The following is a 24,965-nucleotide window of genomic DNA, read 5'->3' on the forward strand; positions in this document are numbered from 1 at the left end:
AGACTCCAGTCATGGAGTCTTCTATGCTTGAGGTCAAGGAGAAAAGCACAGTCGTCTAAAACTTATTCTTCCTTCCCTCCTTTGTTCTGGATGCTCTCCATGTCCTATTTAGCAAGATCCCAGGAGATTAGCCAGAAATCCCAAATTCTGGTCTCTTCATTTAGGGATAAATAGAACGGTCAAGATGACCAGACTTCGCATGTCAACCTCTTAGAACCTTTTGTCCTCATCAGGGAAAACAAAATAATAGCAGATGCTTACTTGGTAAGCATAATCATTGCCAAGAGAGTTGGACTGGAGGAATATTTTATCAAGATATTATAGCGCATGAAGCAGGGGGTGGCTCAGTTGGTTGAGCATCCGACTCTTAATTTCAGCTCAGGTCATGATCTCACGGTTGGTGAGTTCAAGCCCCATGTCAGGCTCTGTGCTGACCGTGTGGAGTCTGCTTGGGATCCTCTGTTTCTGCCCTTACCCCACTTACGTGCTCTCTCTGTCTCCGTCTTTCTCTCTCTCTCTCAAAATAAATAAACTTTAAAAAAAAAAGAGATATTATAGCTCAAAAAAATCACCTTTTTTCTCCAAAGGAATTCACCTGATACTTGGACCAGAATTAGTCTCTCCTTCCCTTGAGTTTATAGCATGGAGACCTTCAGGTTTTCCTAGGGTTAATACACCCCAGATCATCATGCTAAAGAAAGAGTCGGGGATTTGGGGCAGATATTCTATGCGGGCAAAAAAAATTCTCTCTCAGAAGACCAAGTGAGGCAAGAGTGTACAGGAGTATAATTATGATCATCGTTAAGAGTTCATGAGCGTTAAGGAGGGCACTTGCTGGGATGAGCACTGGCTGTTGCATGTAAGTGATGAATCACTGAATTCCACTCCTGAAATGAATACTACACTGTATGTTAACTAACTTGAATTTAAAACAAACAAACAAACAAACAAAAACCAGTTGACACTCTGAGTGTAAATCCAGATTTCTCTCTGTTATGTAATGATCCCTCTATTTAAAAAGATGGATGGGGCTGAGCCTGAGTGGCTCAGTCAGTTGAGAACCCAACTCTTGATTTCGGCTCAGGTCATGATCCCAGGGTTGTGGGATGGAGCCCTGCGTCAGGCTCTGTGCTGAGTCTGCAGCCTGTTAAGAATTCTCCCTCTTTCTCTGTCTCTGTCACTGTCTCTCTCCCTCTTCCTGTGCCCCTTTCTGCCACTCACCCACGCTCTCTTTCTCTCTAAAACCAAAAAAACAAAAATGCCCTGACCTACGATATTATCCAAAATGTTCTTATCAGAAGTAAAAATAAGTTCAGAAGTCAATTGGAAAGGGGAGGAGGAGGGACATTCCTTAGCATAGGATTCCTTTCTTCTAGAGAGGATGCCTGTGACCGTGTTGCCCACCGCTTGGCTGTTGCTCAGGAGACTTGGGTGTCATTCCCACTGGCACACAGGCCATTGAAAAGGTCCTCTCTCACTTACATGTGGGATCTTAAAAAACAAACAAACAAACAAACAAACCATAAACTGCACTCATGGATGTAGAGAACGGATCAGTAGTCGCCGATCTGGGGATGGGGAGAGGACAAAAGGGTGAAGAGGGTCAAAAGGTGCAAGCTTCCAGTTATTAAAATAAACAAGCCTTGGGGCGCCTGGGTGGCGCAGTCGGTTAAGCGTCCGACTTCAGCCAGGTCACGATCTTGCGGTCTGTGAGTTCGAGCCCCGCGTCGGGCTCTGGGCTGATGGCTCAGAGCCTGGAGCCTGTTTCCGATTCTGTGTCTCCCTCTCTCTCTGCCCCTCGCCCGTTCATGCTGTGTCTCTCTCTGTCCCAAAAATAAATAAACGTTGAAAAAAAAATTTTTTTTTAAAAAAAATAAACAAGCCTTAGGGATGTAATCACAGCATGGTGGCCCTAGTTAATAAATCTCTATTGCAATTTTGCAAGTTGCTACGACAGTAGATCTTAAAAGTTCCCGTGGAGAGAATAAAGGAAGTTTGTAACTATGTGTGGTGTTGGATGTGGACTAAACTACACTTACCGTGATCATTTCACAATATGTACAAACATCGAATCCTTATGGTGCACACCTGAAACTAATATAATGTTACATGTCGATTATAACTTAATTTAAAAAGAAAAAAACAAAAACAAAACAAAACAAGGACCTGTGCTCTGAGTAGAGTCTCCATGCCTCCCAGGAGCCGGGAAGTACAGCCCTGCCTGCCATCACTTAGGCCTCATTGGCTCCTGGGAGGAATAACCCCTGACCTGGTCCCACCCCTGCCTTGGCCCCAGCCACCTCTGCCAACTCAGAACAGAGAGAGCAAAGCCCTCTCCAAGCTGTTCGTTTGGTAGCTCTGTTGTTGGGTGTCTTTACTGTTAAGGGTGTCCAAGCTCCTGTAACCCATATGCTCCTGGAATTGACTTTGAGTAGTGACCTCTCCTTCAGGGGCAGATGAACACAAGTATAGCCCCAAAGGGGGTGCAGAAGGAGAGGATTATGAAAACAGAAACGAAAGCCATAATCTCTGGCATCAGAAACAAAATAAATAGACAGTCACCAGCCCAGCAAACATGTAACTTACTACTACCTTTCCCTTGGTCTCTTTATATCCTTCATATCCTTCTGTCCAAAAATTCCACTTCTAAATTTGGCAGGTATTAGAATACTCACTGTAGCATTGTGGGTTTTTTCCCAAGTTTTTATTTAAATGCGCGTTAGCTAGCGTACGATGTACTCTTAGTTTCAGGCGTAGAATTTAGTGATTCAACACTTCCAATACCACACCAGGTCCTTCTCAAAAGTGCCCTCCTTAATCCCCATCATCTCTGTAACCCATTCCCCTACCCACCTTCCCTCCACTAACCATCAGTTTGTTTTCTGTAGTTAAGAGTCTGTTTCTTGGTTTGCCTCCCTTTTTTTTATCTTCCCCCTACGTTTATTTGTTTTGTTTCTTAAATTCCACATGAGTGAAATCGTATGGTGTTTGTCTTCTCTGACTTATTTCGCTTAGCATAATACCTTCTAGCTCCATCCGTGTCGTCGCAAACGGCAAGATGTAGTATTGTTTCTAATGTTTGAAAAATCTCAAGTAGTCTAACTACAATAAACAGTTATACACCCATATTTTAGAATACTATCCAGTAGTTTAAAAGAACAATATAGATTTTCATGTAGTGACTTGGGATGATGTCTAGAACATATTAAAGGGGGGGGAGCAAGTTACTGAACAAATGTAACCCCATTTGTGTATGTACACACATATACCAAATGAAAACAAAATGATTTTTCTATGGGAACATATAAATGTAACTGTGTAGAGAAAAAGGGGAAAAGCAGTCTGGTTCATTGGAGAGAGGGCAATGGCACAAATTGGCCGGAGGGTTTGATTTTCCTGTATTATTTGGGGGTTTTGCAAGAGTGTATTTACAACTAGAGTGTATTCGTGCATCATTGGTATATATAAATATGAATTTATTTTAAGGGGTTATTGGGAAATTTAATGAAATATATAACCTCAATTGGAATATATATATATATATATATATATATATATATGGCCGCAATGTCATTTACATCATTTACCAGCCCTTTCAACAACAAAGGGACCATTTTGTTTGGCATAGGAGGGAAGCCTGAGGCAAAGAGTTAAGGGAATCCAAGGATCCCGTTCTGTTATGAAATCAGGTTTAACCATCTGGTCAAATTAAAGATAACCCATCACCTGTTGAGAGCCACAAATCATTGACTAAATTTGAATCTACCTACCACGCAGGCCAGGATTCATTTGCCAAGCCCAGCAGTGATTCAAGTCAAATCACCGCTCTGCCACTCACAGTGTCCTTGCTGAATAATTTTCCAGTGCTGTTATGTTTATAAAATGGAAGCGAGGAGCATAAGTCACATCTCGCACAGCAGGACAGCCAGGATGCAGTAGGGAAGATGAACAATTCACCTCAGGTTTTCATAAAATCTCAACCGTTCATTCCATATCCTGTCGTGGAATACAATAAAGGGTGATCGAAGCCGTAAACACAGAGCCAACTGCTGTTAGATTATAACGTTTACACTGATTTGCTTATTTTTCGGTCATTCAGCTGCACACTCTCCTACATTTTAAAGGTAACGGTTCTCAGTAAATAAAATGTTAAAGAGACGTTCTGTATCAAGTGCATACTTAAGTTTGAAAGACACAAGCTTAAACCCTGCCACGTCTCCTCCAAAAAAAAAAGCAAACTGGTGAAGAGGCACCAGTTCTATGGTGAGTGGCCTTCCTTTGAGACTCATTTCCCCAGGATGTCGTCAAGAAAAATTTGAATAAATTCTAAGGCCATGACAGGCACAATTGCTTTTGTTATTTCCAAGGCATTTCACATCTATTGTTGTTGGTACAACAACCCTATGGAATAGACACGCAGATGCCAGCAGGTGATAGTGTTCCCATTGCACAGGTACAGAAATTGTGACAGAAATTTCAGAGTGCAAGATCAGACAGCTGATCTGATCTACCGACGGGGCCTGGGCTAGAATTCAGGAATGTTGACTCCCAATCAAGGTCTTGGAAATTGCTAACGTGGAATATCAACTTCCTGATGGCAAAAGGATACGAACTCTCTAGAAATGACATGCCCGGTCGTTTTAGTCAAGTCTGCTAGAAATGACCTCCCACTTACGATAGGCCTTCAGTGGCCCAGTCCCCCCCGCTCTGGGCCATATTGTTGCTTTACAGGCCAGACCTGTGCTGAAGCTTCCAGATGTTGCAAATATGTCATACAATCTCAAACAACCGTCGTAGCCCCTGAGGTTTCCATCCAAATACTTTCAAGGTCCGAACACGTGGGCATCAGAAGCACATGTGAACATGGGTACCGCCTGCTTTATTTCAAGACCCATTTTGCCCATGGGTTCTTCAGCAAGCGTCGGAGTAAGCAGCAACGCTCCATGTCGATTAGTCTTTCAAACTTCTCCGCCATGAGAACAGTCCACATCCCTGTTCCTAATGCTTATCCGAGTCTCCCTGACCTTAGAAATGACAGCTTCCTGGCTTTGGGGAGGACTACAGCTGTCTAATGACATCATCCTCCCCCTGTCGAGCAGGCGCTGCCCTCCCCTCGAGGAAGGATTGGCACAAATGACTTGAGGCTGTTATTCCAGGATCAATGACCTGAGCAGACGGGGTAAACTCCCCTAGAGAATTGGATTCAAGAGACCTGAAGCTTCCCAGGAACCTGAAAGAAATGGCATTTAGGTTTTCATGGCCCACTAGCGCTGGTTAAAAGGTCAGAAATAAAAGGTTATTGACCTGGGAGATTTTCTTGAGAGAAGGAGGGCAGCGTGACTGCAGCCCCCGGGGTCCCTCCAACTCAGGGATCAGAAAGGCACTTGCCGGTCGCTAACTGTGGAAAAAATTAAAGTAGGGAAATGATGGGAAAATGTACTCTACGTTTTATTTGATTTGTGCTGAAGTAAGTTAGGAGGTGATGCTCTGCTTTCAGAAAGGCTATGCTACCTCCGGAATAAGTTGTGTTGGTTTGTCTTGGGTTTTATGTTCAAATTCATATTCCTTTAATAATTTCCACATTGGGACCTCCTGAGGTCCACAGAGTTCGGTTCCTGATCTCCAAGTAAGGAAAGACTTGTATTTCTGGCCACTTCTCTATTATCTCCTAAGAAATTACCCCGTTGACTTGCAACCAGGAAAACAGCAAACATAAAATTCTCCTTAGCTTTGATCAAGACAAAATGCCAGTCATCTGAAACTGCATTTGACAGCGTGGATGTACAATAGGAAGTGAACTAGTAAACTGGGTCATGAAATTGGAGAAAAGGAAGCAGAAAAAGTTCACTGATCAAAAAGCCATCACAGCAGCTAAGATTAAACGTCTCCAGACATGACACTGGACACCCTTCTGGAAAGGTTAGCCTTGCGGAAAGTGCGGTTGTATATTTCCTTAGCATGTTTGAAAAGTTCTCCAGCTCAGAATAACCAGGAGCCTATGAAAATGCCACTTTCCCTCAGAATCGACAACAACCTGGCAAGGCCCCAGTGGAGGCAATTTATTACACTCAGCCTGAGCCATTAACATGCAGCTTCACACACTTGTTGGAGTTTGACACTGGTTGAGCTTGTTTTTCTGGTCCCCTGGGGCAAAAAACAAGCGATAGCCAACAGTAATTTCACCTTTCGAAATGTCCTTTCCTCTCCCGAACTTCTCCCCTGCCCCGACCCCAACACCCCGTAATACCTGAGCTCATATTCAGGAGAGGAATACAAAAGGAGATCTGACACAGCTCAACCGACAGCACTTCCCGGTCAAACAATGGGGCCGTTGGTCATGGACAGCTGGCCACCAATGACTAGATTGAGACCAACAAACAACCATGCACAGGCCTCTGAGCAATCATTAAGTGGGAATGACTTGAGGATGAGCTAGGCTTGAATCAAATGACTTGTTAAGGCATCTCAGTCTACCATCCGTCTCAAACCTTATACTTCCCCGGGTCTTTTGATGGTTTCTGATCAGTAGTGCAAGATACCCAAACTGGAGCTCTCCCCTCGGGTATGAGACAAGTGCCACGGGGCAGAAGGTAACTATATTGTTTGCATAGCACTATATCAAATATAATAGGCCCTTAGGTGTCGTTCTGATAGCAGCGCACCTAGGAAGCCTTATGAGACAAAGCCATTTATGTGTATGTTCACAGCATTTCCTCCTTCCCTCTAGGCTTAAGAGGAAGTGGTCTTTGCTCATCCAGCTCTGTGCATTTGTGATGCAGAAAGAGGGACATGGATAGAGGACGGGAGAGAGGTCATGGAAAAGCCAGGAAACAAACGGAGAAGAAAAGGGCTGGACCAGCTGGGTGGGCAAGAGTTTTTGCTTCCTGGTGATAAGGGCTTTGTTTTGTTTTGTTTTGTTTCTTTTTGGTTAGGAGTAAGAGTGAGGAGAGACAGAGAGAGAGAGAGAGAGAGAGAGAGAGAGAAAGGAAGGAACCGCCCCTGTCTGCAAAGCACCCAGGTGACTGAAATGAGAGCATTAGACTTTGAAGAGCACTTGGCCTCCATACAGCGTGTGTTTTCTTCTGTCCTTTTGTAGTTTCTCCAGGCATCCGTTCAAAAGGAACGCGTTGTTAGGTTTATCTTTCTGTGAAACAACTATTTCTTTAAACCACCCCAAGACTGGGCCGCATGGGGCGCCAGTTATAATCAAGTCACCCTTGAAACCACACAGGGTGGCAAAACAAAATGGAAATAGGATGCTGTGGTCATGGCAGACGAGAGGCCCATTCAGCGCAGAGACTCATTTTTGCCAACAATGCCTAGCCACATCCACCAATGACCATGACACCTGCCTGACTGCTGCCCCGGATAGATCTGAAAGATGAAAGTGTCCCGTGCTGACGGTGACCATGTCGTTCCACTGATAAAAGTGTTCAATCAACCAGACGCCTGCCTTCAAGGAAACAAAAGATCTGGATGATTAACTGGAATTTTCTTTTCACCTGGACGTTTGCTACAAGGGAGATGGGGTCATCTGACGTTTCAGGTGTCAAAACCCTGGTGGGTCTGATGCAAGGCGTGCTGGTATCTCAGCAGAGACACAAACTAGGAATAGAAAGACCAAGTAAGATAGATGACAGGAGGGGTCCTCTGGGTGGAAAGGATGGCCTATAATTCAAATCATAGTGTCCAAGAAGCACAGTGAACTCAGACTCCGTGCTGTAGGTAGAGTATCTGACACAGCGAGGAGATCATTTTTGACACCCTTGCTCCCCTCAACACCAAACAATTATTTTTATTAATTTTTCTTTTTTTAATGTTTATTTATTTTTGAGAGAGAGCCCGAGCAGGGGAGGGGCAGAGAGAGAAGGAGACCCTGAATCCAAAGCAAGTTCCATGTTGTCATGGCAGAGTTCGATGTGGGGCTCAAACTCATGAAACTCGAGATGATGACCCGAGCCAAAATCAAGAGTTGAGCGCTTAACCGACCCAGGCACCCCTAAAAAGCTCTTTTTAGTAGTAATCACGAAATAAACCTAAAAATAACAATGGCCAGAAAAGGAATAAAGGTAGTGAAAGTGTTCTTTTTTTTTAATTTTTTTTTTTCAACGTTTATTTATTTTTGGGACAGAGAGACAGAGCATGAACGGGGGAGGGGCAGAGAGAGAGGGAGACACAGAATCGGAAACAGGCTCCAGGCTCTGAGCCATCAGCCCAGAGCCCGACGCGGGGCTCGAACTCATGGACCGCAAGATCGTGACCTGGCTGAAGTCGGACACTTAACCGACTGCGCCACCCAGGCGCCCCAAGTAGTTTTTTTTTTTTTAATTTTTTTTTTCAACGTGAAAGTGTTCTTTTATTGAACTTCCTGTGTATAATTGTGCCTGTAAAAAGTCATCATAATAAAATACGCTAAAGTATATAAAAGGGAAACATGAATATTAATACTTTCTAATTTACATTAGCATATTTTCTGGAAACAGAGTAACTCATAAGTACATATTGGTCTATTACAGTCTATTACAGTAATGAATCTCACAGTTCACACTGGGCTTCGCTGTTTAAAATTATAAACACTGGGGCACCTGGGTGGCTCAGTTGCTTAAGCGTCCAACTTCGGCTCAGGTCACGATCTCGCGGTATGTGAGTTCGAGCCCCACGTTGGGCTCTGTGCTGACTGCTCCGAGCCTGGATCCTGTTTCAGATTCTGTGTCTCCCTCTCTCTCTGACCGTCCCCCGTTCATGCTCTGTCTCTCTCTGTCTCAAAAATAAATAAACGTTAAAAAAAAATTTTTTTTTTAATTATAAACACAGAAGCTCCACGTGATCTTGTTCCTTCACGTTTGCAATCATTATGCCATCATTTTTTATTTTGAATCTACTGTTTAAATGCAGCGACATCTGAAAAAAAAAATAAATGCAGCAATGGCTGTTATCACAGGGGTTGGACCCTCTAACTTATGCCCTACACCCAGCTCAAATGATTTTGAATTGCTGTGAATTTAGGAAACAAACATCTGTTTCCACCTGGGTTGAGGTCCAACTGTATAATGAGGGGTGTCCTCAGAACTAAAGTCCATGTTTTTGTGAAATGTGTAATTAAAAGACAATAATATCAGGGGCGCCTGGGTGGCTCAGTCGGTTGAGCATCTGACTTCAGCTCAGGTCATGATCTCATGGCTCGTGGGTTCAAGCCCCACGTGGGGCTCTGTGCTGAGAGCTCGGAGCCTGGAGCCTGCTTCGGATTCTGTGTCTCCCTCTCTCTCTGCCCCTAACCCTCTCTCTCAAAGATAAATAAACATTAAAAAAAATTTTTTTTCAAGACAATAATATTAAAATGTGTATTACACAACTGTGTCAAACCATAATGTGTATTAAAGGACAATAATAAACATATGCTCATCTGACATAAATTATTAAAAAATCAGTTGTTTAGAACTTGGAAAAGGCACCCTTTATTTTTCGTACCCTTGGGGGATTGATCCCACTGACCTGCACTTAAAATGCAACTGTGCCGATCATTGTCTACTCTGGTGAAAGAGGTACAGCTACAGGAAACTCCAGGTAGTGACAGGATGCAGGAAATGGAGTCTCACTCAGAAACTGGACACACACAGTGGGAGTTGGAAGGTTACAGCTTATTAGGCACTCAAGACTGACTCCACTCCTGCGCATAGGAATCAGATGTTTGACTTTCTGTCATGTTTGGTCCTGATGGCTCAGGACCAAGAGGGTGGAGCAGATCTCTGGGGAATGTTCTCTGAACTGAAGTTGAGAGGAGCTAAAGTGAGCAGAGCCATCCTGGAATGGTCCTTCAGGATGTGTTTTATCAACATGGGATGATGAGTGGAAGACTGTCAAAGCTCTTCCAATCGAGCAAGAATGTTCACATTGTTATTGCAACATGTGGTTATGTATCAAGTGCCTGTGAATTTGGGGAAGTCCTCATCTGTCTTTTTCACCGAAGAGTTGAAAACATGAAAGGGACCAACAAAAAGATGGTCTGGCAAAGCATTGGTTTGACTGCTTTTCCTTGGATTTCTCATGTAGCCACTTTGGAAAAACTTACCAGATTTCCCAAGTTCTGTGACTGTCGGGCTTCAAAAATCACCCACTCAGCAGGTTCCTGAGCAAACCTTGATTTTTTTCATTATCATAACCACCGTGTATTGGGTGCTATGTCCCAGGTACTGCGTTAAGCTACATTTATAAAAGTGATAATAATAATTGGTCTTTTTGGTACAGATTTACAAAGAGATAGTTCCCCATTACAAATAAGAACAAGCAGACAGAAAATAGCTCAGAGGAATTAGTCATCATCCCAGCTGATAGATAGAATCACACCAAGAATGTCAGAGTTAGGAAATACCACAAGGTTAAGAAGATTACAAAGGACAAAGATGACTATAATTACTGACGTTTAACTGAATAGTATAATTGAATCACCTAATTCATTTCCATTATTCAAGTTCCTGGCTTAAGAGTGCAATGTTACTATGAGTCGAGAATTACTTCTACTCCAATTTTTGCTAGCCAAAGATTACTGGGGAGTGGGTGGTGGGGGACGGGGGGGGCGGGGGATGGTGGTTAGCATTCAATGTGGCAAATAAAGCTCTCCTGCTCAGCCACCCCCCCCCACCGAAAATTCTATGACAAAAGAAGCCTCTGACACTGTAAACTACAATAGGACAGGTCTTTGACTTCTCTGGGGTGTAAAGAATTTTAGGAAGCAGCTAGAAAAACACCACCTGTACGACAGTGCGCTTCATCAAGGCTCTATGTAGGGAAGATCAGGCTACTACAGCAATGGATCTGAATTTGAGGCTCCATTTACAGGTTTTGGACCCTAGTAAGGTCACAGCCTCTGAGATTTCTGTCTGTGAAATGGTGATCATAGTGAACGATAGCCGGTGGAATAGTGATGAGTCCCACCTACCTCGCAGGTCACTTGTGAGGATTACATGAGACGATGCATGAGAACACACTCGTTAGGTCATAGAGTCTACAAAAGGAAGAGATCATCATCCTTAAATGTATGTATTTCACCTTCTATCCCAAGTGCATACTCATAACTGCAGTTTTTCTGAGCAACAGTCAATACTAAATTCAAAATACACTTTAATGTAACCATTATTTCAAGCAATGCTGTCTTCAATTTTTTTTTTTTTTTTTGAAATTGTCCTTTGTGAGAAATGGTTTCGTCGTTTTGCTGTCACACAATCTGCTTCTAATCTTGCTATGGTATTCTACTGGGAGTGAAGGGAAGTGAGGAAGAGTTGGGGGTGGGGGGGGACAGGAGGTGGGGGGGGGGGGGGAGTTGGTTTCCGGCTCTGTGGAAATATCCCTGGCCAGGATCAAAAGTCTCAGAACTTCCCTCAGTTTCCAGAAAAACATCAAGTCAGTGTCAGCCTGAGTCCCCCACCAATTCAGTCCTCAGCTCTACTGTGCTCTGACAAGAGTCCAGTTGGAAAGCCCACCCTTTGGGCCGTAGGGCTTGGTGCATTCTGCTGCCATTCGACGCCTGGAGAGCGATATCAACGTCAGAAGAGCAGGCTTATTTAGGTTGTGGCAAGGCTGGCTTCGCCACAGGGTGGGCATTTGCTTAAGCCTCAAAGCTTATTAGATAGATTAATGGGGGATTTGGGCTAGCTCCTTGTTTCGGTGTCCATGTGCCTTCATGTCTGTTGTGCTCGTTTGTGTGGAAAAGGGTGGGTTGTCAGCATGGGTACGGGAGGAGTCTTTCCGTAAATCATATCAAATAATGTTTCATATCAGGTAATCTATTTTTAATAGAAAATGAAATTCCAATTCTACCAAATTTTGCTTGTCAGACTTTGACCACATTCACATTTTCTGATTTCCATTTTGCCTTCATACCATAAACATCATCTTGCCCTGGGAATATTCCTTATAGGACAAGGGAAAATAAATCAGATCACTAGATGTTGATTCTCTGTCCCTACTCATCCAACACTAGGTGCCCAACACAGATGCCCTAGGATTTAAATAGAGGCATGCACACATTGGGAAGAAGACCCTGGTTTCTCTCCACTCTCCTCATTTGCTCATCAGGATACAAAAGACAGCCCACTCAGCCTAGCAGTGACAGAACTGACCAAGACCAAAATTGTCGTTACAACATTCTAGAGAGTCTTTTTTTTTTTTTTTAATTTTTTTTTTCAACGTTTATTTTTATTTTTGGGACAGAGAGAGACAGAGCATGAACGGGGGAGGGGCAGAGAGAGAGGGAGACACAGAATCGGAAACAGGCTCCAGGCTCTGAGCCATCAGCCCAGAGCCCGACGCGGGGCTCGAACTCACGGACCGCGAGATCGTGACCTGGCTGAAGTCGGACGCTTAACCGACTGCGCCACCCAGGCGCCCCAATTCTAGAGAGTCTTATTGGAAGGCTGAATACTTTGAAGAGAAACACAGCATGAGTGAGGCAACTGATTGCCTGTGTTTGAATCCTAGCTTTGCTCCTTACTAGCTGTTACCTCAGGCAAGGTCTTAATTTCTTGGCACCTCAGTTTCTCCATCTGTAAATCAGGGATAATCACGATATTTTTTCATGTGGTGGTGAGGAGTCACTGATTTAATAAATGTAAAGCAATTAAAACAGTACCAAAGTTATAATAAATGTTCAATAACCATTTCTTAATCTTGTTATTATTAGAAAAATATGCGACTCAATAATTATACCAGAAAAAAAAAAATTCCTCCCTCCTATCTCTCTAACCAGAGGGACTAAAACTCAAAGAGGTAGTAATAGAGAAAAAGAAGATTTGAGCTCACCGAAACATTCAACACAATAGCCATCATCTTAAAACTCTGGGCTAACTCTGCATTAGCCCACATTAGCCACATTATGGCTAATTAGCCACATTAGCCCAATGTGAATTCTGATGTTGGTTTTCCTCATCCTGGAAGATCGACCAAATCCGACACAAGGTAATATTACCTCTGAGTTCTTTATTAACTCATGACTTTAGGAGGACAACCAAATATTTTGCTGGGAACAAAAGAACCCACTCTCTACGAGAATTATGTATAGTTTGGGTACGGTAGATTTGGGCGTATTTGACATAAACAAAAAGGATATGCAATGGCTCGGTTTTAGGATTTCAGTTTTAATTTCTCTTTAGTGCAAAACCAGTAGCAAACTCCTTCCTCGTGTTAACCAGGGTGGTTTCCCTAGTGTTAAGCAGTGCTAAATAGGAATGGTCCAATGTGGAGCCTCTTCTGTATTTCCCAAGTTGACCGTGACAGTGACGCCTGGTGCACGCCACCTGCTTAGGGGCTCTAGTTTCCACTCACATGCATTTCTTAGTTTTTGTTGCTTGTTAACCCCAGGAGTGGCTGTATAATGTTATAGTTCCTGCTCCCCAACTAAGCACTTTCTGTCTTAATGTGTTAAGCAGCAAAGGGAAGGGGGAGGCAGCTCAATCCCTCTTCAGCAAGAAAGGATTTCTGGCTCAAAGTGGAAGTTAAAAGCAGATCTCTCATTGTGCAAAGATAGGGTGCTGTGAAATCTAGAGAACTCTGTTTAAGAGCCTTCCGGCCACAGGATTGGGATGTTACTATCTAATTTTTCTGCGCCTACTATTGTATGAGTTGCTTGCCTTTCAGGCAAGGTTTCTCCCAGCTTTTGCTTTTCCAGGCTTACTTCAAGGAGAAAAGCTTTCCTAGATCTTTGTTCCAGATTCACTGCTGGAACCAGACAGTGCCCAAGTTCTCGAAACCCCAGGGCTTCCAGTTTGAAAGACGCTTAACCTTAAGGCAGGCTTCCTACCCTCAGTTTACCTAATGTGGGGGTGGGAGACAAACTGATGAAGTAGATTCATCATCACTATTCATCTTGCATAGTGTTGCGACCTCAACTCCGTGCAAGAACAAGTATGCCACTAAAAAGGTCAAAAGTAAAAACAATAAAATGGAGAAAAAATAGGAACAACTAGACATCTACATGCAAAAAATATGAATCAGATACAGACCTTATATCCTTCACAAAAATCAACTCAAAATGGATCATAGACATAGATGTTAAATGCAAAACTATAAAACTCCTAGAAAATAACATAGGAGAAAATAGAGACAACCTTGAGTTTGTTGGTGACGTTTCAGGTATGTCACCAAAAGCATGATCTATGAGAGAGCTGCTAATCTGAACTTCATTAAAATTAACAATTTCTGCTCTGAGAAAGACACGATCAAGAGAAGGAAAAGACAAGCCACAGGCTGGGAGAAATTGCTTCCAAAAGGTCCATCTGATAAAGATCTGCTAGGGGCGCCTGGGTGGCTCAGTCTGTTAAGCGTCCGACTTCGGCTCAGGTCATGATCTCACGGTCTGTGAGTTCGAGCCCCGCGCCGGGCTCTGTGCTGACCGTTCAGAGCCTGGACGCTGTTTCAGATTCTGTGTCTCCATCTCTCTCTGCCCCTCTCCTGTTCACGCTCTGTCTCTCTCTGTCTCAAAAATAAATAAACGTTAAAAAAAAAAATCTGCTACACAACATATACAAGGAACACTTAGGATTCAACAATAAGAAAACAAACAACCTGATTTAAAAACGGGCCAAAGACCTTAACAGACACCTCACCAAAGAACATACACAGATGGCGAGTAAGCACATAAAAAGATGGTCTCTATCACATGTCATCAGAAAAATGCAAATAAAAGTGACAGTGAGCTGCCACTACACATGTATTAGAATGACCAAAATGCAGAACACTGACAACACCAAACGCTGGTGAGGGTGTGGAGCCAAAGGAACTCTCGTTCATCGCTGGCGGGAATGCAAAATGGTACAGCCACCCTGGCACACCATTTGGCAGTTTCTTACAAAACTAAAAATTCTCTTATCCTATGATGCAGCGATCACGATCTTTGGTTTCTATACAAAGGAATCAAAAGCTTATGGCTGCGCGGAAAACTGGCATAGACATTTGTGGCGGTTTGGTTCATAATTGTCAAAACTTGGAAGCAACTAAGCTCTCCTTTGGGGGGTGAAGAGATAAATAAACAGCAGTATAAACGGACAATGGAATATTATTCAGTGATAAAACGAAATGAGCTACCTGGCCATGGAAAGATACGTAAAGGAAACTTAAATGCCTATCACCAGGTGAAAGAGGGCAATCTGAAAATGCTGCAAACAATATGACCCCAACCGGAATCATTCTGGAAAAGGAAAAACAAAACAAAAAAACAAAGCCTTGGAGACAGTAAAGAGATGAATGGTTGCCAGGAGTTAATGGAAAGGGGGGTGAATAAATAGGCAGAGCATAAAGGACATTTAGGGCAGTGAAAATACTCTGTATGGTACCAGAGTGGGGGACACATATATTTGTCCAAACCCATAGAATGTACAACTCTAGGGATGAACCCTAATGTACTATGGGCTTTGGGTGATAATGATGTGTCACTGTAGGTTCATCATCTCTAACAAATGCACCACTCTGGTGAGGGGTGTTGATAATGGGAGAGGTTATGCATGTATGCGGGAGCAGGAGAATCTCTGTGCCTTCCTCTCACTTTTGCTGTGAACCTAAAACTGCTCTTTAAAAAAAATTAAGTCTTTTTGTTTTAAATCAAAGTGTGACCTCCCCTTTTGAGCCTCAGGCCCTAGGCCAAATGGCCTGCTTACCCCCACCCTCTCTTGTAAGATCTGTGCATGTTCCGATACAAATCATCCCCCAGAAAGCCTGTGTAGCAGAAATGTGGATAAAGTACTGTTTCTCAGTAATTTCAAGAACATAAAGCAATGGGATTACACATCACTCATTTGCACGACATTTTGGAAAGCTAGGCTTCCATTACTCCTGTGGCCATCCTTGGACCCAAGAGTTCACAGTACCTGAACCAAGAGGTAGCAATCAGTGTTGGGGACATGAAGTATTTGCTGCCCTGGGAGAATGGGAAGCTAGCCTCCACTAGTACTCCAAAGAAAGTCTGTCATCATCTTCTGTCCTTGGTTTTCTCTTCATGGAAACCAACCACGAAAGACCTCAGTTCACTGTGGCAATGGATTTGGTGGTCCACAAGTTTTGGGAAAAGCTACACTGTGATCACCTAACTCTAGCACCCCAGTAATCTGTAAGAATTTTTTCAGGGACCTGTACTGAGGAGAGAGGGCCTTGAGCATTCCTTGCCCTCCCAGCACAGAAGGCTTAAGTTAAAATCCTTGGAAACTTTCACACAACCAATCAAGTTCTTTTGAAGCCCAAACTGTGTGTCTAACATGGGCTAGGTACTAGGAGAGAAGGGGCATTTCCCAAAAATGCGTAAGACATGGTCCCTAACCTCAAATACATTGGGCGTTACAAACCAAATACATATCATTTTATGAAACAGGTGATGGGGAAGAGAAAGGGAAGGAGAGAGAGGGGGAGGGAGGAGAGAGAAAGAAACCATTATGTCAGAGGTTCTTCATAGTCTAAGTGCAGAGTATTTTGTAAAGGCCTGTGTAGCTACTTAAGCTGAAGGTTCGTAGAGTATAAAAACTCTTCCAGGAAAAAGTGGGGCTTAAGCCAGATTTATTTTTGTGTCCCTGTAACCACCGTTCTCCTCAAAATATACTTTCTTCTACCCACCTCCACATTAATCCAGTAGAATCTACCTCTCAAATATTGTCTTAGCAACCTGCTTCCTGATTAACGCTAACAAGCCAGACAGGCCAGCATGAATAGTGAGGCTGAGACTCAGACCTCTGGCTCTGGGCTGTTTTTATACCACCACAGAGTTTCAAGGTCAAAAGGGACTGTAGATCTCACCTAGTCCAAACTCTCTTCCGCTGCTTAGGAAAGAGACATCTGAAGACACGTTCTCCAAACTTTCTAGCATGGTAAACCCAGTAGCTGTGGAAGCCCGGCCAATAAAATCAGCCTTGTGCCCATGAAGAAGCAGGAGATGTTAGGACACAAAGCACACCTGAACAATCTCACTGGCGTGAGCAGAAGACAATCACCTCAAAGATTCAAGCCGCCATAGCTCCAAGTTTTGTAACAGAGGGCCACATAGTGAATTACCCCTTCAACCAACCTTCAAGGGTCACCAGACCAGCCATATTGCAGTCATCAAGGCTAAATTTCCAAGTCAGTTTGGAGTTTAGGTAGTTCATACCCAAACTAGCTCCAGCCCAACCAAGAAATCCTTGAGGGTAAGGATTGAGCCTCATTCATTTGTGCATCTCGAGGCCTGGTACGATGCCTCACGCTCCGTGGACAGCTCAGTGTGGTTTTGCTGAATCGAACTGAAATGCCCACATTCAATTATTATACTGAATAATACAGAATGAGTTATCATGAGTGAGAGCAATATCTGGTACAGAAAATGTGACCATAGCTGGAATGGAATGATGAGTAAACCAGCTGCCCACCTCAACTCCCCGGCCACCTTGGGAATCCCTCAGTCCCGAGACAAATAGCCATTCATAAATACAATGAGATAAAGATACTGATTCCATCTGGAAATAATATTATCATAATATTAACATAGAATAATAGTAATATTAGAACAATTAAGTTACGATCACTAAGTATAGAAATGGGATTTGGTTTTTTTGGAATAAGTAGAAATTGAGCTGAGTTTCAAAGAATGGGTGAGATTTTGTATCAATATTTAGAGAGGGTGAAAAAGGGAGGAAATGTGAGAAGATACTGTCCAAAGGGTAGGAAGAGAACAAGGACAGAGTGATGTCACAGCGGCCAAGAGGAGGTAGGGCTTCAGAGAGGGAATTGAAAGAGTTTTGATGGCAACAGATGCAGTAACATTGATAAGGGCCGAACTTCCCATTGAATTTAGCCAACAGGAGGCCAGAGTTGACTTTAGCAGGTGTCGTATGAATAGCTAGGACAGCAGCCAGACTGCAGTGGCCAGAACAGGAATGATATGCAGAGGCCCCAAGAGGAGACCTGCTCTTAGGTCACTTAGTGAAAATAGCCCGAGTGCGTGCAGAGCAGAATTAAGGAGGGTTCTGTACAACAAGAGAACCTTGAACTTCTGCAGAGGGGACGTGGCAGGAGCAACGTCTTGCCCTGGGGATGCAAGAGAAAGAGAAACAGTGTGGAGGGAGAGGGGTTTGCCTGAGGAAGAGGAAAGAACATACACACAAAACATCCTGCACACTGGCAACCATCGTCTTCCCATAGCCTATGCGCAGATTTTCAAGAAAAAAAAATAGTTTCATTTTTTTTGCCTTTAAAAAAATGGCAAGACAACAAAACTCACAGCGAGGACATATTCTGTATCAGGCTTTGTACTAGATGATTTGACACTTACTCGATCATTATAGAAAAGTCTGGGACAGATGGTGGAGAAGAGGCAACATTTTTGAGAACGGTTTTGAAGTTGATTGACATTTGGATGCCGAAAGTCAGTGGGTGGGGTGCGGGGGGACCAATCCCAGGTTTCGTTCCGTGTTAGTAGACGGACAGTAGGGCTGTTCGTCAGGAGAGAGATACAGGAAGAGGCGAACCGGAATAACAGTGAATTTGTGGTGTCTCTGGGACATCCTAGAATGGCTGTTCACTGGCTGGTTGTAGAGATTGGTTGGGAGTCCAGAAAAGAAAGTTCTGGGCTGAGAATTTGATTTGCAAGCTGTCAGCGTAGGTAGTGCTTTAGGGCTATTCAAAAGAACAGAGATCTTATGGGGCACCTGGGTGGCGCAGTCGGTTAAGCGTCCGACTTCAGTCAGGTCACGATCTCGCGGTCCGTGAGTTCGAGCCCCGCGTCGGGCTCTGGGCTGATGGCTCAGAGCCTGGAGCCTGTTTCCGATTCTGTGTCTCCCTCTCTCTCTGCCCCTCCCCCGTTCATGCTGTCTCTCATGCTGTCTCCCAAAAATATTAAATAAACGTTGAAAAAAATTTAAAAAAAAAAAAAAAAAAGAACAGAGATCTTAATCATGGATCATCCCAGCTGGCCAAAAAAAAAAAAAAAAAAAAGAAGAGGAAGAAAGTAATTTCTTCTTTAAAAAATGAACAATCATTTTCAAATTCATTCTCTCCCAACAAAGGAATTAGCCAAGGGTCTGTTTCGAGACCAAACAAAAAGGGGGAAGGGATCATCTTTCTACATGAACGCAATGGGTAATTCATGAGGCTCTGAAAAATACAGCTGCAGCTTTGCCAATAATTTCCTGTGCCTGTGTAAACAGTGCCATGTTCTCCTTCTTCAAAAAGGTAAACTTTGCTTTGCCAATAATAGAGGCAGAACAATGTACTCAGTCTCCAAGTTCTTTTAGAAGAGTCTTCAGATATTAAACGCTGTCGCCCTTTGGTTACTTCTTCACTGGAGAGCTGGATTAGGAACAGGTTAAGTACAAGTGGCCAGATACGGTTAGCTGTCATTACTGTGTAGCCGGTTAAGAGTGAGAAGGGGGAGGAAGATGAATCCCCACAGCAGATTCTCCCCCATCCCACCCCCAAGCATTTCCCTGCATTGTAGTAACCATTTGCTACTCTTGAGGAATATTTCGCCACTCCACCAAAAAAGAAAAACAGAAGCAGTTAAGTTTGCCATCAAGTCCATTTGGGGGACCCTGGACACTAAATCCTCTCTTAGAAAATCGCAAGAGTGGAGAAACTTGTTGAGGTAAGGGGGTGCTTCCCCAAGGAAACTTCATTTCGCAGAGCTCTAATTAGGATCTTAGGGTCTTACCCAACACCTACACGCATTTTGGGAAACACCGTCTCTGGGGCATTCAGCCCCTGGCTCTGCAGAATCACCTGGGCTTCCCTCCTGGCGTTTCTGTCAGGGCTGACTTGGGTTTGTAAAACCAGGCGGCACATTTTCCCATCTCCACAGACCTGGGGACAGGATCTCAGCTCTGGGCAGTCTCTCCCAATTTAAATTCTGAATTTGAGTGGTCAAAACAGCTGCCTCCCCTCCCCCAAACCTGCCGGGCTCTGGGAGGGATTCCTATTGAAGAGGAAATCCACCATTTCCTGCCCTAGCAGCGCCTCTGCTCAAGTGGGCCTTTGACCTGCTGAATTGGGGGTCTGTCTCTGGGATTTTTCCAGGACACAGGGAAAAACTCCTCTTAGAAAAGTCTCTTTGTCCTTAAGCAGCGCACCTCTAGGGGAAAATAAAAAATGAACACAGTCAGATTTTTGTAGCCTTATTTTCCATTTTATTCCATATATCGAGTCAATGAGAAGCACTCTTAAAAAAAAAAAAAAAGGCAAAATCCAGCTCAGGAAAAGTAAAAATGTTTATGACAGCTTTTTTTTTTTTTAGATATTATATCCTCTTCCACATCAGGAAATGCAACATCTGCGTGTGCTCTTAAGGGTTCTCTTTTTATTTCCTCATCGCCACAGATTTTCATTTCTGGCTAAAATGTCAGACACTATAAACTTGCACGTACCTCTGAACTAACTTTGTGTAAGATGAGACCAGGGGAGCTGAGGGGAAGTGCTTTTAAGAAACGGAAAGGTGGGAGGAATTGAGAAGGGGATGTAGACTAGTATCAAAGTTTAGCCATGACAAATAAACACGGAGATAAATAAGCAAATATGTCAAGGCTCTGACTTCCTGAGAAGATTCCATGTGCTGGGGAAGGTCGTGGGAAGAGAGAAATGCAGCGAATCAGTGAATGAGGGTGGGGGGTAGAGGGGGGGCACCTGCAAATACTTGTATGGAGTTCTGACTTTTCATCTAACTTACATCGTGCAAAATCATTAGACGGCAACATTTGCTTGCATCATTTCCTCATGTGCAAAGTGGAGACTGGGGAATCATCTCTCGTCTTTCTTCTTGGGTCTTTGACTTCTTCTTTCAACCCACACTATATCATTGGCTCTGTGCTCAGGCCCGGATGCTACCTTCCAGGCTCACCTAGACATCCCAAGCCATTGGAGGCCCCAGTGGAGGAGGGAAGGTTGGCTGAGTCACTCAGCTTAGGAAGACCTTTCTCAAGGCACATGCAAGTATGTAGGATTTATATTGATGGCACTCAGCTTCAAGTCATCAACAAGGTGGTTTAAATACAAAGAAATCTAGAGGGAAGCGGCTGCTGGTTTTGGTTTTGTGTCTTGACAAAATCTGTTTGATGTCTACAATGTTTATAGACTTCCTCTTAGGGTCGTAAAATGATCGCCTCTACTGTAGACATCGCGTCTGCATTCAGTCTTTCTTTTTGGGTCTAAGAAAGAGAAGGCGGTAGGTCTGATATATCTTTCCCTTTTACCAGGAAAGCAATATTTCCCAGAAGCCCCCAACAAGTTTTGACTTATAATTCATTGGCCAAATCCATGTGATAGACATTCCTAGCTTCAAGGGCGCTGGAAAAGAGGGTGTTAAGATTTCCCAACCTCCAAAATGGGCCACAAGAAGACTGAGTAGGTCTATTGACTTAGCCAATTATCCATTAATTTTATTATTGCTGGATGTTCCTTCCGAAAATTCGATCAAGGGGCCCATCATGAAACTAGTAAGACCACATTCGGCACATCACTTCACATGACCACTGGTAGTTGAGCTGTGGTATGAGTGAGCTAATAACTTTATTCCCATTTAAAATAAAAGCTTTTAAAGTGGTTTAATTTTTTTCAGGACCACTCATGTCTTCCCAAAACCCTCAAGTGTCTTTGGTTTACATCAAAGTCCTATCTAATTTTCTCCCAAGAGGAAACCTACCACAATAGTAAAGTTGTATATTTCCACAGGGATTTTCCCTAAACTGTTAATGAGTTGTGACTTCCTTATATGTACATGCAGACGAGACTGGTGCACTCCAAGCAGGTAGACAGAATTTGAACCAGATGGTTCAAGGAAAGGAAACTGGATTAGCAGATCATTTCAAACACCTCCATGTGTTGACTGAAATCCATAAGGGGAATGACAAAACATGTACCTTATTTTCTCAACAAACTGTGCACCATATTGAACGTTAAACATTATATTGAGGGAGGTGTCGAGCAAGCTCTGGTTTTTCTTTCCTTGTCACTAGAACCATAAGCCTCGTTTTGCCTAATTAATGTATACAGAGGAAAAAAAGCAAGCAAGCAAGAAACACGGGGCTGCTTCATAAACTCATACCACTGAGAGACCCCATGGTAATCCTCTAGCAATGGCATTTGAATAAATTGGAGGTGGCAAGGGTGTGTCTAATTTCCATGAGTTCCTGTATGGAAAGCAAATCCCATTTTGCCTGATTTTCCAGTTTAAACAATAAACAGTAAGAGTCTCTCATCCCCACCCTTAAACCAACTTCATTGAAACTAGGGCTGATGCAAATTAAGGCACTTCCCAGTACTCAGGCCCCCAAGCCCCTACCCCCAGTTTAATTAAAGCCTAATTTGGTTGAGGAGTAAACTGGTATTTACAAATCAGGAGAAAATCTGGTTCCAGTAATTAAAGGGATTTTCTAAATCTTGTCCTCCGTGTTAGAACACCCGTTTTAATAGTTAATTAAAGACTCCTTAACCATCCTTTGAAGGAAATTTGAAAAAGAAAGATTAGGGACCTGCCACAAAGACATTTCTGACAATAGGGACTGAAATTCTTTGTTAGGCCCTTTAGGGAAAACTAAGGTCTTCATTTACCTAAAACACTTTGGGTATGCAAACTTTTTTTTTTCTTTTAAGAAAAGGAGATACTTATTTGCCTTTGCAAATAAGTATAATTTGTGGGTAGCCTTGCAAATTTTACAGCTATTCCACAAATCTAAGCCAGCTTGCAATCACCAGCATACCGCCGCCATTACAGTTAAGGTGGATTGGGGGCACAGCCATCTTGTTCTTTTGGTCTCTCAGGCTACAGCTGGTATGTCAAAATATCCAACTCCTAAGGCCAGGGGGCTCCCCAGGCACAAGGAAGAGAAACATTCCTTCTTGGAGATTCCACGCCCTTCTCATATTCGAAATGGGTTTAAACCATTTAAATTGACCAATTGACCAACATTTAACCAGCCTTGTGCTAGGTGTTAGGAGGAATACAGTTGAATACAGTTGAATACAGTCATGGCTGCTCAGGGACTTGACTGTAATTCAGAAGACAAACACTTGTCCAGATATTGCTAATGGGAGACACAGAAGATATGCGGGAGGTACAAAGGACAACATGAGAATGGGAGAAGGGAGAGAGACTGAATGAGCAGCCCTTCTGAAGGTGTGAGTCAAGCTCTTTCTTAATAGGTAGGGAGAAGCAGATCTCTGGAAAATAACAGTGCCTAACAAAGAGAACAAGGACACGGAGGCAGGAAAGGGCAATGCACATTCCAGAAAGAGCCTGGAGATCCCTGGGGCTGGAGTTCAGGGTTCTTAGGGCCTGGGGCTGGGAGCAGGAAAAGAAAGCGTGAGGTCAGCAAAGACCATATTGTGGAGAAGCTTCCTGCCCTGGTCAAGACATTTGTTTCATTCCATGGAGAAAAAGGTTTTGTGGGGATGGAAGTAACTGGTTAGGGGACAAAAAGAGACTTGTAAGAGACCAGTTCAGGTGTTACTGCCAAACGCTGTGGTAACAGCACCCAAAAGTGTGCTCTAAGGCAAGAGGTCTACAAAGCAACACTTACACCCCTAGAGACCCACAGACTTTCCAGGGGGTAAAGATGCTAAATAAACCATCTGAAGGGAATCAGTTTGTAGATCTTCATCTCCTCTATGTCCTCTATGCTTTTTTTTTTTTTTTGGTGTCCTATATGTTCTATATGTCCTTTTCTGAAACTGCCTGATAGCCCAAATCACACTTGAAAAAGAAAGACATACCCTTCTCTTAAGCCAGATCTTTTATGGTGAGCTAATCATTCATCAAGTCACCTTAAACATAGGGGCTTCCTGTCTTGTCATCTCAGTTCCTTCTGTTAAGAATGAAATGTGTGGGAATGCAAGCTGGTGCAGCCACTCTGGAAAACAGTATGGAGGTTCCTCAAGAAACTAAAAATAGAACTACCCTATGACCCAGCAATTGCACTACTAGGCATTTATACAAGGGATACAGGTGTGCTGTTTTGAAGGGACACATGCACCCCCATGTTTATAGCAGCACTACCCACAATAGCCAAAGTGTGGAAAGAGCCCAAATGTCCATCGATGGATGGATAAAGAAGATGTGGTATGTATATACAATGGAGTATTACTCGGCAATCAAAAAGAATGAAATCTTGCCATTTGCAACTACGTGGATGGAACTGGAGGGTATGATGCTAAGTGAAATTAGTCAGAGACAAAAATCATATGACTTCACTCATATGAGGACTTTAAGAGGCAAAACAGATGAACATAAGGGAAGGGAAAAATAATGTAAAAACAGGGAGGGGGACAAAACAGAAGAGACTCATAAATATGGAGAACAAACTGAGGGTTACTGGAGGGGTTGTGGGAGGGGGGATGGGCTAAATGGGTAAGGGGCATTAAGGAATCTACTCCTGAAATCATTGTTGCACTATATGCTAATTTGGATGTAAATTTTTAAAAATAAAAAATAAAATTAAAAAAAATAGAATGAAATTTGACCTGTGTGGGAGGTTCTGACTTCAGAATAATCAATGCAGTATAGATTAATGATATTGATCACTCAAATGTTCTTGGAATGTTTCCTAGAATTATCAACTTTTTAAAGATGAAACCCACAAGCAGGGATTCTTTTCAAATTCTTTCTGATTCAAGCAGCATTTCAGGAAGTCACCTAAAATCTATTTTCTCAAACCTGTCATAAAATATTTCTTTTAATTACAGTCAGTTATCATCTTATTTCAAATTATAACATATTTAATGTTTTCTACCTCCTGGTTACAAAGAGTGTACTTTTTTTTTTTTTTTTACTTTTTTTTTTAACGTTTTTTAATTTATTTTTTTGAGACAAGGAGAGACAGAGCATGAACAGGGGAGGGTCAGAGAGAGGGAGACACAGAATCTGAAACAGGCTTCAGGCTCTGAGCCGTCAGCACAGAGCCCGACGCAGGGCTTGAACTCACGGACCGCGAGATCATGACCTGAGCTGAAGTCGGCCGCTTAACCGACTGAGCCAC

Source organism: Lynx rufus, unplaced genomic scaffold, assembly GCF_022079265.1.
Source record: "Lynx rufus isolate CCGP_SWC_20201006 ecotype Redwood Valley unplaced genomic scaffold, mLynRuf1.p SCAF_1, whole genome shotgun sequence".
Lineage (NCBI taxonomy): Eukaryota > Metazoa > Chordata > Mammalia > Carnivora > Felidae > Lynx > Lynx rufus.